This window comes from Orcinus orca, chromosome 7 (genome assembly GCF_937001465.1).
Source record: "Orcinus orca chromosome 7, mOrcOrc1.1, whole genome shotgun sequence".
Taxonomy (NCBI): domain Eukaryota; kingdom Metazoa; phylum Chordata; class Mammalia; order Artiodactyla; family Delphinidae; genus Orcinus; species Orcinus orca.
The window spans coordinates 114,378,753-114,395,903 of record NC_064565.1 but is presented as its reverse complement, the minus strand read 5'-3'; the positions used below and the strand labels follow the sequence as shown (position 1 = coordinate 114,395,903).

At 45.6% G+C, this 17,151-nt stretch overlaps 1 protein-coding gene across 3 annotated transcripts in view; it reads right to left on the bottom strand.

Moving 5' to 3' along the window:
* TRPM8 (transient receptor potential cation channel subfamily M member 8) overlaps positions 1-15,159 on the bottom strand; it is a 117,012-nt gene extending 101,853 nt beyond the window's left edge. The window contains exon 1 of one of the 3 annotated variants that reach the window (XM_049712392.1): positions 12,594-15,159. The gene's annotated coding sequence lies outside the window, so the exon portion shown is untranslated. The remainder of the gene's footprint in view (positions 1-12,593) is intronic. The other 2 variants (XM_033424780.2, XM_049712393.1) reach the window with 2 other exon arrangements.
* Between the last annotated feature and the right edge of the window lie 1,992 nt (positions 15,160-17,151).

The window sequence follows — 17,151 nt, the reverse complement described above, 5'->3', positions numbered from 1 at the left end:
TTGCCACGGAGATGCCTCCGGGCTGCCCCCTGCTCTTCTAGGGCTCAGACCCTCCATCCCAGCTGCAGGAGCCACCCGTCCCTCCTGTCTCCCAAACACTATCTCAGACCCGTATCCACAGAGAGCTACTCCACATCCCCAGGCTGTCCGGCAGACACAGCAAACAAGACGTTTCTAGAACAAGAGCATCATCCTTCTCCTACACCCCGCCTCCCTGTGTCTCCTCCTGGGACCAAGCTCCCCCAGCTGCCTGTGACCTCTGCCCCCACCCTCGCCTCCATCATCACCACATCCAAGTGGCAGTCGCACCCCCTCGCCCCTCTCCAGCCCCTCCAGTGGCCCGCAGGTGCCACCTGGGCCCTGCTTGCCTCCCCCGCATGACTGCACCCACCTCCCTCTCCTTCTGGGCCAGGTTCCTCACGGGGCCCCGCTTTTCCCATCTAGGTCCCACTGTCTGTCTGGAACCCTCTTCCTCAAAGCCTGCCCAGCTGCTTATCTCCCGCCCATCCTACGGGCCTTATGCACCATCTCTTCAGGGAGGTACCTCTGACGCCCAGGCTGGCGCAGGTCCCTGGTGGCCTGTTCTGGAAGCACTATCTCCCCTCCACCAAGCCGTGTGTATCCTGATTTGTTACATGTTCTGTTTGGCCCCTGTCTGCCTACTTAAGTCAAAAACCAGATCTAGGGGCTTCCCTGGTGGCGCAGTGGTTGAGAGTCCGCCTGCCGATGCAGGGGATGCGGGTTCGTGCCCCGGTCCGGGAAGATCCCACATGCTGCGGAGCGGCTGGGCCCGTGAGCCATGGCCGCTGGGCCTGTGCGTCCGGAGCCCGTGCTCTGCAACGGGAGAGGCCACAACAGTGAGAGGCCCGCGTACAGAAAAAAAAAAAAAAAAAAAAAAACAGATCTATCAGTTCAGCACTGTATTCCCAGAGCCTGGCACAGAGCACAGAGTAGAATTGCACAAATATTGATTGAGCGAATAATCTAAGTGATTACATAACACTCCCTCCCACCCTCAAAATCCTCTTTCAGTTTGCAAATTACTTCCAACTCGCCTTCCATACCCCCTGCACGAGGAAAGGCCTGAGACCCAAGGCTCAGCCACACGACTCCTGAGCCCTCAGCCTGTCTCCTCCTCCAGGTCACCTGTCCCAGCCTCAAAACCCTCCCACGCCACAGACACCGACGCTTCTTCAAAGCCCACTCAGAACCCTCAGGCCAGGCTGTTTAAAGCAAGGAGCACTTCTTTTACTTCTCTCCCCAGGCATTTCACGGAGAGGCTCAGAGTATTAATTGGTACTTTACATACATTATGGCAAAACCACAAATCAATCCTGCAAGGTATTTACTATGATCCCCATACAGCAAATGGCTTCTAAGTAGGACACCAACAGTCAGGACATGATTTCATTTGCTCACAGTGAAAAAACTGCTTATTTCGTTGCAATGGAGAAAAGTGTATTTTTGCTTTTTCATCACAGTTCAGTCAAATAAGAAATGGGAAAGCTGTGAGAGAAATGCAGAATCTGCCCTTTTCTGACATTTCACATGTCTTTATTCGATGTTCGTTTCTAACTGGTTTTCTGAGGCCAGGGGATGTTCAAGGTGTTGAATTATGAGTCCAGGCGTTCTTCATACCATCCCACATACCAGGTATTCCAGGTGTACCGTTTATCCGTCTCCTAAACACAGGCAGGAGCTAAGGGTTCGGTGTGAAAGGGGTTTCCAGGAGGAGGGACATAGGCCAAGGACCAAGGGCTTCCAGGGGGGTCTGGAGAGGAGAGGAGAGGGTCCAGAGGGCCCCCCCCCAGGAACCTTGGGAAAGAGGGTGGCCCGCCCCTGAAAGGGGGTGAACTGGAAAAGTAGAAGGAGGAGGGAATGAAAGCCACACCAGGGAGAAACCAGTCAATGCATCCCACGCTAAGGAAAAGTCATAAAATCACACCACTGGGTTGAACCACACAAAATCCAGTGGAGAAGATGGGCCAAAGAGTCCAAAGCCACCAAACAAGGGAACACGAGTCACTAATAAACACAGAAACCTGCTAAGCCTTCCTAGTAATAAAAACAATAAAAGTCCAACGACGATGAAACACCCAGGAGAGATGTTTCGGATGACAGCATTTGATGTTGGGAAGAGCTTAGTGGGACAGACCATTTCATATCATTGCAGGGGGGGTAAAAATCATCTTCCTGCCTGCAAAAGAATGTGGCAATAATGTAGCCAGACATGTAAGTATTATCATCGTTGACCCAGTGAATTGGCTTTGGAGAATTCTAGATAGAAGAAATCATCAGAAACACATTAAAGGGTATACTCAAAAGATATTCATTTCATAGGAAAGATTAGAAATGACTTAAACTTCCCTCAGTAGGAGCACATTACACCCAGAAGAAGTAAGAGGATGATACCATGAAGTGGGTGCATTTTAATGACATGGAAAATGTCATAGGATTTATTGTGAGTAGAAAAAAAGCCGGAGGCAAGAAATCACCGTGGTCAGGAGCTCTGGCTTTAGAGACGGTCAGCTCGCGTTCAGTCACTCACCCTGTGACCTTGAGTGGGTCTTTCACCCTCTCAGCTTCCCTATGAAGGTGGTTCAGCAGCTGACATATGACCCACCTTCAGGAAGGGCAGCTATCGAAGTAAGGGATGTAAATGCATTACGTATAATGTGTATAAGGCACACGGAAGTAAATACACCAAGGTGTTCACCACTGCCATATGTGGGGCTGGGACTGTGAGTGATTTTAATTTTATTCTTTCACTTTTTATATTTGCCCAAATTAAATATATTTCTTAAATAATCTGGAAAATATATTTAATGAATAGGAAAAGTGTCTAGAGGCTGGGCAAGGCTAAGAGAACCAGTGACCTTAGTGAGAACATTTCAGTAAGTGGGATGAGAGAGTGAGGACCACCAGAGACGGCATCTCCATCCACAAGAGCACGTGGCGGGTGGGTAGCTAGAAGGGAGGGGAGGGTCCGTGGCTGACTTGTTTCCTCCCAAGAGGTGGGATCATGTTTAAATCTTGGCAGAGGAAAACTAGCAGAGAGGGAGAGATTAAACCACAGGGAAAATATAATAATGTAATAATTATGATGACTGCAGAGCATGGAGTAGGACTTTGTGGAGGTAGGCAGGGGCGGTGAAGCCGTCAGCACTAAAATGATCGATTGAGGATAAACGATAAATTGAAGGTAAAAGGAAAAGAGAGTCAACAATAACATAATAAATACTGATGACAATCGGGGCATTTTTGTTCTCTCACATCATATCTTTGAAATCATTTCCGGACATGAAACTGACATCCCACCAGCCACAGGCCCTTGGTCTTATCTGGACTGTCTGACTTGTACTCCAGAGAAAAAATGCCAAGTCTGCCCCAGAGAGAAGATTGGCTGGGGACACTGCATACATTTTCAGGGCTCTGAAACTCTAAATATACAATGGAATATTACTCAGCCATACAAAGAAACAAAACTGAGTTATTTGTAGTGAGGTGGATGGACCTAGAGTCTGTCATACAGAGTGAAGTAAGTCAGAAAGAGAAAGACAAATACCGTATGCTAATACATATATATGGAATCTAAAAAAAAAAAAAAAAAGGTTCTGATGAACCTAGGGGCAGGACAGGAATAAAGTTGCAGATGTAAAGAATGGACTTAAGGACACGTGGAGGGGGAAGGAGACGGGTAAGCTGGGACGAAGTGAGAGAGTGGCATGGACATATATACACTACCAAGCGTAAAATAGATAGCTAGTGGGAAGCAGCCACATAGCACAGGGGGATCAGCTCGGTGCTTTGTGACCACCTAGAGGGGTGGGATAGGGAGGGTGGGAGGGAGGGAGACGCAAGAGGGAAGAGATATGGGAACATATGTATATGTATAACTGATTCACTTTGTTGTAAAGCAGAAACTCACACACCATTGTAAAGCAGTTATACTCCAATAAAGATGTAAAAATAAAAAAAACTAAATAGTTGTTGAAAAATCTGAGTCTAGAGTAGTGGTTTCAAAGGCGGGGCTTAGGGCTTTGCGTCTGTGAGGGGCTCAGGGATGCCTCCCCACGTCAGTGGGAGCAGTGCTGCTTCATCAGACTTACATCTCCAGGGTCCTAGCAGATTCCCCCTGAGGAAAGGTTTCTGCTGCTGAAGAGCAGCTGGACACATCTGCTCTGGAGCTCTGCTGCAGGTTTGCTCCGGGTCACCTTAACTGCACAGGCAGCCAGGGGACGTCTGCAGCTTCCGTCTCTTGGAATTGGTAAGAAAGCACTACTTTACTTGAGGAAAAGTGAGTTTATAGGTGGTTTGGCAAGCTCCACAAGTTAAAGGTGATTGACTTATTCCCAATAACCCCAACGATTAGGGGTTGGCATTTCACATACATCTTGGAATTTGTGATTTCATAGCTCCCAAACTATAACACAACATAACATGGCATGATATAAGCATGATACATAATTGTTATGGTCTTAAAACCTCACCAAAGTTCTCTCTCAGATATTATGTCTTTCTCTGGATCAGAAACGGGGTATTTGGCACTGACTTTCCACCCATTTGGAGGGCAGTGGAGTATAATACTGACAAGCATGAACTTCAAGGCTAGACCATCTTCCCGCTTCACCTTTAACTGTATCTGAGTGTATTTCTATAAATTAATGAAATTCTCACTGAGGAGTGGGAAAATGGAGTCAGGAAAATGGTAGCACTGGATGTGGACTAACCCCACCAAGGGGACCTACCCAAGTAGAATCCACCAGTAAAACAACACCAAGCATGTCCCGCAACGTGTATATGAGGTCTGATGAGGATTTCATGTAAATCAAAGCCAGTTCACCCTGTTATTCTACTTCTAAAAGATCGTAGGTTTGGTCAATGCATCAGGAAAGTGCTAGTGTCATAACACGGGCCAGAGATTCAAAAGTTCAGGCAAAAATGAAACATGTACTTTTCTTCAATAATGAAGAGTACAGTGCCAAGAGGAATTCAAATAAACACACCAAGAGACATCTATTATTAATACAATCAAACTCGGAGGACAATGAGGACTGTAGAGATACAGAAGACAAAACAAAACGAAAGCCTGGGTTTGGGAGTCAGGAAAATCCAAGCGTGGGACTGAGCTCCACCACTGACTAGCAGCTCACTTAGCCCCTTTGTGTCTCAGCTCCTTGATCTCTAAAAACGTGTCTCCCTGCCCCATGGCTTGGTTGTGACAGGACTGAAGAGGATGCTCCTACAGCAAGCTTGGCACGTGCTTGAGTAATGTAGACATCGGTGCTTTTATCATTACTCCTATTACTAGCGTCAGGGCTTCACGGGAAGAGTCAGGAAGGAGCGGGACGAAAATCGCTGTGGCAGGAAGAGTCAGGAACGGGGACTCACAAGTGTCGTGACCACTCCCTCCCGTGTCACCAGGAAACTTGTGTTTTATCTGCTCAGCTCCTGAGGCCCTTGCAGGGTGAAAACTTGGAAGTGGCCTAGGGGAGCTAACTAGGTTTACATTCAAAAGGATACAGAGACAGTCACTGGGAACACAGGTAGAATGTGGGGAGAGGTGGTGAGAGAGGAAGAGCTCGGCGAGTGGAGAGGAAGAGGCGAGAATATATACAGACTCTATGGGGAAGGCGGCTGCCACGGTGAGCAAGGCTTTAGCAAGATGGGTGGACGGCATCTTTTGGACGGTCTTTAGAGTCCAGCCATTAGTATCAGCTGCTATCGCTGTGTAAGAAGTTATCCCAAAATGTGACTACTTACAATGACACACACCTATGAGCTCGCAGTTTCTGTGGTCAGGCATCTGGGCTCCGTGGAGCTGGATTCTCTGCTCGGGGGCTCTCACAGGCTGCACTCAGATGCCAGCAGGGGCTGGGGTCTTGTCTCAAGCCTGGGGCCGGGGTTGGCGGGGTGGGGGTTGGGGGGACCTGCTTCCCAGCTCACGTGGCTGTTAACAGGATACATCTCCTTGAGGGCTGTTGGACCGGGGGCCTCCGTACCTCACTGGCTGTTGGCGGGAGGTCACCCTCAGTGTCAGGCTACCAGGGCCTCTCTAACGTGGCGGCTTCTGTATCAAAGCATATAAACTGACAAGGCATTAGACAGAGTCTGCCAGCGAGACACGGTCACAATCTTTCATAACCTAATCATGCAAGTGACATTACATATCACCTTTGCCACATTCTGTTGGTTAGAAGCAAATCACGAGGTCTTACTTACACGCAAGGGGAGGGGACCACACGAGGGCGTGAATAGCCATGAATTCCACAGGTGGGGGGGCCCATCTTAGAAGCCCACCTACCGTGGCACCTTTAACTCACATTTATTTCCAGTGTTCTTGCTTTGTTGGACCTGAATATCTTTTGAATATAGCATTGTGCCAAGACTGGCCGTACGACTCATCAATTTGGGGGGTCTTATAAATGTAAAATTCAAAGCAGGACTCCTAAGGTATCTGACTGAGCAGAAACCCTGAGGAAGAAATCAGAGTAACTTTAGGAAAAATGGTGGCACAGAACCCGCAACGAGCCTCCCTTCTAACTGCACACCCCCGATGACCATACGCTAAGTTGGTATGGGTAAAAGTTTGCTTTTTCTTAATCCGCTGATGGCCTGCCATCTGAGCATTGATCACCCAACCTCACTACAGTGGTCCACTCAATCTGGGATCTAGATCCATGCTGTTACGAGTAAGCTATTCTTTTTAGATTCTAGATTTCCCCTTTGAGAATAATTTCTATCTTCATATTAATTTTTATTCTGTACTTTCAACACTCATTTAGACTGAGCCCTGCATGTGTCACTGGTGTCCACGAGTCCAGTGTGAGTCCTTCCATATCCGACTTGTCCACATTGGACTCCTCTGTCGGCATCAGAGGGTCCCTGGGGATGATTTTAGTGAGGTGTGTGTGTTAGGAGCTTCTTATCCATGTTGTTGACCTAAAACAAATAGACCGCCAGATATTTCTCCAGCAAAGATGGGTTTATTCAGAACCAGCAGAGAATTGCTATTCAGGGTCAGCAACCATGGTGAACCACTTGCAAGTTCCTGCACAGCAAGGGAAGGAGACTCCTATATAGAGGGAAAAGGGAAGGAGGGCTGTAGTAAACAGAGTCCCTGGCTTTTCACTGGCTTAGTCCCCTCGGGGAGAGGGGGGAGGAAGAGTCCTTCTTCTTCCTATTGGGCTCTGTTGTCATCACAGGGTGTGAGAGCTCCCCCCTTGTGGTCCCTCAACTCTATGTGGTTTTTTTTCATTTTTTTTCTTTTTTCTTTCCACCTCACCCCCGGGCTTGAGGGATCTTGGTTCCCCAACCAGAGATTGAACCCAGGCCCTCGGCATTGAAAGCGTGGAGTCCCAACTACTGGACCTCCAGGAAATTCCTTCGACTCCATTTATTGAGGTTTCTGTTTATTATTTTTTTTTACAGTGCAAATGCCTTTTTACTGCATTCACACATGGATAATTTGACCAACACTTTTCCCCCCTGACACCATAGGAACAGTTCCATTCTTTCTAGGGTTTTGATCTTGTAAAGGAAAACGCTGAGGCAGCCTCACTTTTATTCCTTCTGTCCAACATTTATATGCTTCTTCCTCTTTTCCTTAAATTCTAATATTTCATTGACTCTGACTAGATATTGGTCTAAATATTTTACACTATGTGCTCTTTTTTACATGCAAATTCGAGTTTTGGTTTTGTTGTTTTCAGCTCTAGAAAGTTTGCTATTTCATTATTGTTTTCTGATTACAGCCTCCCGGGGGCATGGACAGCACCCCGGGGAGTGTGTGGCCTCCCCAGTTCAGTAACTGTCTAATGAAGGCAGTTGTGACAAAGAGAGAAGGACAGTGCTGCCTTCCAGAACGGACTACTGTCCTTATTTCTGCATGGAGCTGGCACCCTACTCAGGGGTGGCAAAAACTGGCATCATCATGTGACCCAATGTCACACCAGAAGATGTGCTTGGATGTGCAGGGGATGCCAGCCCACAGCGTCCTTCACGGGGACCCCTGACACAGGCAGCTTGCTGAGTAACGACAGCACGGGTGGAGTTGTCATGAGGCTCCACCCACCAGCTTTCACCTGTCCAAAGGGCTGGGAGCTCCTCAGAAAGCTTCACCCCTTTCTGTGGAGACGTGGGAACATGTATTAGAGTATAGGAGATGCGTCACGTAAGCAAAGGGACTTCCAGAAGAAGAAAAGTTTCCACACAGGAGACGTAGCAGTCAAAAAAGTCAACAGGAGAAATCTTCTACCCTGGGCTAAGCGAAGAATTGGGTCTTCAATACAAAGAAGTCCCAGAGCCTCATACCAGGCAAATTAATAGGCTTAGAGGTACCCAGTGAAATTATTTAAGGGTAAGAATAAACATAAAACCATACAAACCACATAGTAGAAAAAAGGTAAATTACAGAAGGGGGGAAATCAAGCTGACATCAGACTTCTCTTCTAGAAGGACTGTAAGCTAGAAGATGAGGCAATATTTGTACTTTTTGGAGGAAAAGATAGTGACCTAGGAATTGCATCCTCAGCCAATACAAATGTGAATGCAGCAGAAAGCACCCTCAGGAATTTGAGGAGGTGGTAGAAAGGCACCCACACAACTTTCAGCAGTTCAGGAATTTGAAGGGGGCGATGCGTTTAAATAATAAATGGAGAAGACATGGTGGAACTTTTTTTTTACTTTAATTTTTTTAAAGATTTTTTTGATGTGGACTATTTTTAAAGTCTTTATTGAATTGGTTACAATCTTGCTTCTGTTTTTTTTTAAGTTTTGGTTGTTTGGCCACAGGGCATGTGGGATCTTAGCTCCCTGACCAGGGATCGAACCCGCATCTCCTGCCCTGGAAGGCAAAGTCTTAACCCCTGTACTGCCAAGGAAGTCCCTTGACTTTAATTTTTTTTTCTTTTTTATATTTCATCTCAGTGCACAAGGATTGGAAGATGCCTCCTAAGATATTACTGAATACAAAGGAACCAAAGAGAAAGAAGTGAGCAGAGAGTAAAACGAGAGAAACTGGTAACGTGATGGGCTCATCCAGCACATGGAAAGCCTGCTTGTGGGGCGTTGTTAGAAACTGCAACCTAATTACAAGGGACCAAAGCAAGGGAACAAACATGGTCAACTGCAAGCTTCACGGCGTCCATAAAGCAAGATCAAAGCCAACTGCCCCGATCCAGAGTCCAATGTACAAAGAGCTCCTGTTGGGGGGGGGGGGGGGAGACAGTGAGAATGTAAAGGGGCAGCACGTGGGTGATTTTTCTAGTGATGGAATAGTTCACCAACTTGATTGTTGTGGTGATTACACAAATCTACTCATGCTAAAATTGCATAAAAGTCTACACACGCAAGTGAGTAAAATCTGAATGAAGTCTATGGAGTATACCAGTGTCAGTTTCCTGGTTTTGATATTATACTATGGTTATGTGGGATGTTACCTTTGGGGGAAACCAGGTGAAGGTTACCCAGGATCTCTCTGTACTATTTTTTCAACTTCCTGTGAATCTGTTATTATCTCAAAATAATAAGTTAGAAGGAATAAACTTCTATGTAAAAAGAACTCCGGGCCACACAATAGGAAACATCTTGACATAACCCTGCAATGCCTACAGCACAAAACTGTGTGGCTATTTCTTATAAAGTCCTGAATGCAAGTGGAAGATGCATCACTAAGGTAAAATTCAATGCAGGCAATTCCATAGCAGGGACGAATGATGGGCCCCGGTATAGAAATGTCTGAGAGTTTGGCCAGATTTAGTTCAACTTACTTGTTGAATGATGCAGTCTTTGCTTTCATATTTTCATGAAGATCTCAATTATTTTTACTTACAGTCCTTATCCTCAGACTGCAGATGGGTCTGACGAAATTAATGGAGTCCTAATACCCATCATGAAGGTTACCTCGGTGAAAATTAAAACCACAGTGGATTCTTAACCAGCACTCACATTTTCAGACTTCACTGTAGATCGTGAAGATATTGACTACCATCCACATCAGGACAGCTGCTCCATGCTAACAGCTGCCCAGCTTCTGCAGTTTCCCACTCAGGGAAACACATGATGGCTGGGCAGGCCGAATCACTGGGGACTTCGCTCAAACTCAGACTGCTGGGTCCCACCTCAAGGACTCCACAGATCTGGGGTGGGACCCAGATTCTGCATCTCTAACAAGTTTCCAGATGCTGCAGATGCTGCTGGTGAGGGCCCCACACTGGAGAACCACTGAGCTAAACCAGGATGCTACACACAACACCAGTTAGACTTTTTCAAAGCTTGTACACAAATCTTCTTCAAACACAAGCATGGAATCGAGAGGAGGCTTAAGAGGCGGCATCACATAACTTTGGCTGAGTGCTCTTCTGTGGTTGCAACTCGTATTTATGAACAACGCGATTTGTCCTGATAGCATACGAGACATACATCTTCATCAGGCCAAGAATAACTAATAACAGCTTTGTCTCATATAACGCCTATTATGTGCCAGGCACTGTGCTACACTCTTTACATGTGTCAGCTCCTTGAATCTTCTCATGAATTATAGGGATTATTATTTTCCCACTAAAACTGTTGAGGAAACCAAGGCACAGAGAGGTTAAGTAGCTTCCCCGCAAGTCACACAGCTGATAAGTAGAGGATACGGCGTTCAAACCCAGGCAGGCTGGCCCGAGAGCCCAATCCTTAAAATTTAATTTCCTTTGTGCCACTTTAATACGTCCTTGTGAAAGGATAGATTGTCATTTTTACTATATTAATACACTATCAACATTTAAATAATTAGAAACCTTGTTTTGTTGGTTGGGGGAGAGGCTGACCTGGTGTTATTTTTATCATTGATGCTCATGAATAGTTTCAAATGGTCTAGAAGTCACCCATCAACAACAGAATACTCTTGCATCCTGTGAGCCCAAAACAAAAACAAAAGCAAAAATCAATCTGCTATGTTATTGTCCTAACACAAGAATGACATTTGGCATGTTTGCAAAATTGTGTTTCAGCCTGCCTATCACCATGTTCAAATCAGTCCTAAGATGTCATTTTCAAGTTCTAAGTCTCTCTCTGTTTAAAAAAATTTTTTAAATAAGAAGAAATAAGAAGTTCTCCTTATTAACACTTAATGAGAGAGGAACTAAATTGTTCATATGCTCTGATGAGAATGTTCCAAAAGGCCCCGTACCAAACCCCAGCCATCTCCACTCTTGGCTTCCATCAATTATTCATTGTAATGATGAGTGTGACACTTGCAGAGGCTTCAGATATAAATGACACCATCCGGAGAAATCTTCTCAATTCTCATTTTGGCAAAAGTGCTAGAGCGGTACCTGCAAGAGTTACAGTGACCTGCAAGGGTTAATGTACACCATTGCCTCCACATGTCTTTCAACCCTAGAGAAGAAATGAGGTTTGTTTTGTTATCAGAATCATCCTGCTTTTCTAATTGCCTCTGTCGACCACATTTTTTGAGATTTGCATAGATGGGTAAAGAACAGGAAAATGGCAAAAGCCAATGGAGGCTCCTGAAGTCATCAATCCCATATATCCTATCCCAAAGAGTAGAGGCAAGAGACCGGAGGTAGAACTGGGGCAGGAGACGATGCTCAAAGGTACCATCTGGAAGGAGAAAAGTGGGGAGTCCCTATGGTGCCTGGAACCCTATTATCTTTATAGGTGCCAACAGTCACATCAGTTCTTTAAAAATTAATAATGGAGGATAACAACTTGGTTCCAAGTTTGAAAGGATTATAAACCCAAAGTCATAACCTTGGAAGAAGGTTCTTTACACTCTAAGGTACTAATGAGCTAAAACTCCTATCGTGATAAGCATATTTGTCGGAGCCCATATATAGACTAGATTAAGGAATAACCATTTTCTTACTTTCAGCTTAAGAATCTTCACACTGAAAAAGTCAGCTTTAGCAATAATGGCTTCAAAATTAAATAGAAATAAAACCTTTAATTATTCATCCAACTCCTCAGCGTTTCTCTGTTTCTTCTAAATAATACAACCAATGAGCATGTTTCAGAAGCTGAAAAAAACTAAGGGAACCACAGTATGTACAAATAAGTCAAATATACCGTTCTCCTTTTATTATCAAAGAATATTGACCATTTGAATGCATCCTTTCTTGATGTTAATTTATGTTTCACCATAGTCTTGATTTAAGAGCAACCTGTTTTATTCTGTTCCCAGTAGGTTTGAGACCATAGGACTGGGTAAGATAGTCAGTTGCAGACTTAAGATCTCAGTGACTTTTTTAGTAAAGTTCATTTGAGGACACGTCTGACTCTGGCAATCAGGAAACAAGAAACAAAGAGAAAAAACTACAGATATATTTTAAATCGCTCAAAAATCGAGCACAGATGTCTACATTTCTAAATAAATCCAAATGAGTACCGAAGATACCTGTGCACTAGCATTTTGCTTATCCACACAGATTCTGGAGAAATTTCAAATTTTGTCTTCCTTTAGTTTCTTATCTTCATAGAAAAAAACAAATGATGCCCTCCTCAGATTCACTACACTAACATCAATTCTACAAGTTACACAACTGCAACATTTATGGAAAGATGAAAAGCAAAAGTTGGTAACGTACCTGTGGAGGTTATCAGACAGGACTTGCTTTCACTCCAAAGATCCTGCTCCTCTGATCTACTTGCAAAAGGAAGAGGCTTTTATAACTTGAGATTTCTCAGCCCCGCCTTCTTCTCTGAGGTTCTCTTAAGAGGAGGGGAAAAAAAAAACTCAAGCCACTGAAAAAAGACAGTTAACACCATGGGATACCATAGCAGTGTAGCAACTGAACATGAGTAAAGAATGCATATTCATAGAACAGGGTATTTTAAATGCTCATAAAGTAAGAATACAAAATCCCCACTCTTGGCTTGCCAATTGTGTCAGAGTATGAAACATACTAAAGATGAATTTCTACAATTTGTGGCACATTTTAAAAACCACAAATGAAATGGGAAATGCTCATTATGGAAAGTCATGATAAAATTAATTAATAGATTAAAAGCTTTTAATTAAGATTAGGAAAAAGTTGTTAAGTAGAGGAAATTTAACAAACATTGCTTTTTGGTCGATTTTGTTAACTTTATCCACACCAACATATATTCAGCATTGGGCTAGCTAGGCAGGGCTGAGGGGGGTGACCTGAAAACTCAGCAAGGCTGGCTTTATTAAATTATAATTATTTCCATGCTCCCTTTAAACTACATTTTGTCTCTGTGAAAATCCCACTAGGAGAGATAAAATAATAATCCCTAGTGGGCAATTTTTAGTCATTTTATTTAAATGATGTACCACAAGCATCATTTAAATAGTTTTGTTACAGTTAATGTTCCTTAAGTATTGGCTATTATTTCTATTATGTATTCATATATGAAGTATATGTCTCAGGCAAGTAGAAATAAGATCGTATAATTTAAAATTTGATTATACAGTCAAACAAATGCAAAGAAGTTAGAGATGAAACATAATGAGAGTCAGGGGCAATGTTGTAAAGGCAGAGGGATTTGGTCAAGATCTGTAAGGAGAGATAAGATGTAATTAATGATAATTACTCCTACAGAAAACATGTTCAATTCAGGGAGAAAACCCCTTCGACAAAGAAAATCTTTAAGAAAAAACTTGAGGTGAGATCACAAACTCAAATACTCCAAGAGTCAGACAGGTAGTGAAAATGAATGGAGTGACCAAGTGTGAGGCAATAGGGAAGGGTAAGGACTGTGGAATGTTGGAAACATCAGGGGCCGCATCTCAATGAGGACCCATGCGAGAAGAAATCTAGCCAGAAACAGAGAGAGGATCAGAGAAATCTCAAAATTGCCCTGAATGTGGATTTTAGGACTAAAAACTCCCATACCCTTACCTGCTGCAATTTCCTTCCTGGCCCCCCACCCCATGCATGCACATACACAGGGCTGTGGATCTGGTCTTCTTTGTCCTCAGCCTGCAGTCTACACAGCATCCTTCCAGGTACTTTCAGAGATGCAAAGGTATTGAAAAGCAGAACCTAAAGTTTAGTTTGAAAACCAAAATGTGAACTGCAAAAGACCAGAAGGCCAGAAAATTATAGACACTGAAGTACCAACTGCACACTGATCTGCTATGGAGGAATACTCCTTGTGGAAGGTGGCAGAGCAGTGAGTGATCCCAGGCTGGCAGAAGGAAAGCTGAGAGCAGAAGAGGGATGAGCACAGAGGTGGGGATGAGAGAGATGGGAAGAAGGAGGATGACCTCATCAGGTGCACCATCGTAGAGCCATTGCACATGGTGATTTAGAGCCGTGTTTACAAGGGAAAGATTCAAAATACATCTAACCGGGCTTCCCTGGTGGTGCAGTGGTTGAGAGTCCGCCTTCCGATGCAGGGGACACGGGTTCGTGCCCTGGTCCGGGAAGATCCCACATGCCGTGGAGCGACAGGGCCCGTGAGCCATGGCCGCTGAGCCTGCGCGTCCGGAGCCTGTGCTCCGCAATGGGAGAGGCCACAACGGTGAGAGGCCCGTGTACCGCAACAACAACAACAAAATACATCTAACCAAGTGAGGTGGAGAAGATAGAAGTGGAGATGGAAACAGAGGTGTATAGGTAGAGATATAGGTATAGTTACAGATATAGATGTATAGGTGTAGATATAGAAGTACAGAGATAGATATAGCATAGATTTGTATGTATAGGTATAGATGCACAGGTATATAACCTACAGCTTTGCCATTTTATCCAAGACTTAACAAAATGACCAAATTCCTCTACGGAGGCAAACGTGATTTTTTAAAGAATGTTTAAATACTAGCTTGTTGCATTCTCTTTCAGTGCCAGCAGGTGGCTTCTCTGAGCAAATTCAGTGGCTGCAGGAGAGACATTTTCAACCATCTTTATCCCTAAAGCAGGTTTAACAGGTGAACAATGACGTCGGCCTGGCCTGTCCCTTCAGCGCCCTCTTGGCCCCAAAACAGTAAGCAGAGTCCGTCAGCTCCATGTGTAGCCTGGATTCTCAGCTTTGCTTCCCTATTTTTTGTGCTGTGAGAAAACATGTCAAAATTGAATGAACTGGAAGTGGACGGGTGGTGGCGATTGAGTAACAATGTGGATGCGAGTAATGGATGCTGCTAAACCGGATGCTTAAAAGTGGGCAAGACGGTAGATGCTACGTTATGTGTATTTTGCCACAACGAAAAATAGTTTTAAAAAATATTGAATGGGGCTTCCCTGGTGGCGCAGTGGTTGACAGTCCGCCTGCCGATGCAGGGGACACGGGTTCGTGCCCGGGTCCGGAAGATCCCACGTGCCGTGGAGCGGCTGGGCCCGTGAGCCATGGCCGCTGAGCCTGCGCGTCCGGAGCCTGTGCTCTGCAATGGGAGAGGCCACAACAGTGAGAGGCCCGCGTACCGCAAAAAATAAATAAATAAATAATTGAATGAAATTGGCTCTGAGCTTTTGCTAACTGTGGGAGCTCGAAAAAGCTACTCAACCTCCGAACTCCAGCTCCTTCTCAGCCATGTGGGGTCCTAGTGCCTATGTCTCAGGCTGTGTCAGGATTTGGGGGGAATACTGAAAGGACAACCGTGGCAGATGCACCAACCGTGTTAGCATCCTCCTCCGGCTGCTTTTGTCCCCCCAGCTCAGCATCCCTGTGTCTGGGGTTCCACTTTGCAAATGGGGCAGGGAGAGGGTGTCTTTCTTTCTGTCGCCCAGCGCCCACTGAAACAGGAAGATGAGCCACCGCGTGCTTCCACCGGCGTTTCCCTTCGTGACCCATGACCGCCTACATCGGCCTTTCAGGGCCACAGGTTGAAAAGGATGGCCAGGCCTCAACCTAGACGTGTTGAACCAGGAATCTGATGTTTCTCAAGTTCGGCGGAGTTAGACAACCTCAGCTCTGAAGAAACAAGTGTCAACTGAAAAAATGCTGTCACCCGGCAAGAACAAGGCAAAAACACAGCCAGCTGGGTGGTGGTGAGTGACAGCCGGCGGGAGCTGGGCAACCACACAGAGAAGTGGTCACGCTCTGTGGGGGACCCCCAAAGCTCATTGTCTACAAGGGAAGGAAAAGGTCAACACGTGCACTTTCCACCCAGAGCTTGGATTTCCACCCAGAGCTTGGATTCTTTCTGCTCTACTACTGGCTGTCTACTTACTATACATTGTATAGTATACTATATATATATGTATATATAGTATACACATATATGTGTGTGTGTAGCATATATATATGTATAGCATATATGTGTACAGTATAGTATAGTAAATAGCCCATATAGACTATATACAGTACATACACAGTATATACTATATACTGGCTCTGAGCTACTGCAGACCCCATGGGTCATGGGAGAGATCTCTTGGCCATTTGTGCCCCCAAAGAACCCCTCTTGAAAGCAGGGTTGTCCTGCCCTCTCCAGCACACAGGTTCCCTATAGGAGACACACAAGGGCCATGAACTGGAGCCCAGACGTCAGCAGGTGTTCAAGGGCCTCGCCCTGGTTCCCCTCCATCTCCCCAGCATGCTCCTTCTCTAAACTCCCAACTTCCTTGTCCCCTGGGGCCACCTCCTCTCCAGGCGCTTGGGCCGTCTCCCCCCTCCCCTGAAGACTGGGCACAGCTGTGCGTGGCAGCCATGCCCTCCGACTGGGCACAGCTGTGCGTGGCAGCCACGCCCTCCGACTGAGTTTGCTCCCCTTGAGCTGGTTGGAAGGACACGGCCTCTGGCCCAGCGCAGGAGGGCCCACGTGGGCGTTACATGAAGAGGCCACCCTTCATGCAGCGGCTGCGCTTGTGAATTTCCATGAACCTGCCTCCTCCCCTGACCACCTGCAGGAAGCTGGAGTCCCAGGTAGGCCCTGGCCCTGCCTCAAACTTTTATGTACACATGAACCACCTGAGGATCTTGTTAAAGGCAGATTCTGGTTCACACATATAAGGCAGGACCTGGGATGCTACATCTTTAGCAGAAAGAACCAGATTTCTGCCAGCACCAGGGTCAGCTTCAAGACAAGCAGCAATGAGAAAGGTAGGAACCAGAAAAGCGGTCCAGATAAAGTGCCACCCACCTGAACATGATCCACCAGGTGAAGCCAGGAACCGTGTCTGCCTAGGGGAGAAGGAACGCCTCTGGATTTGGTACACTTCAGACATCTCCCCAGCCCCC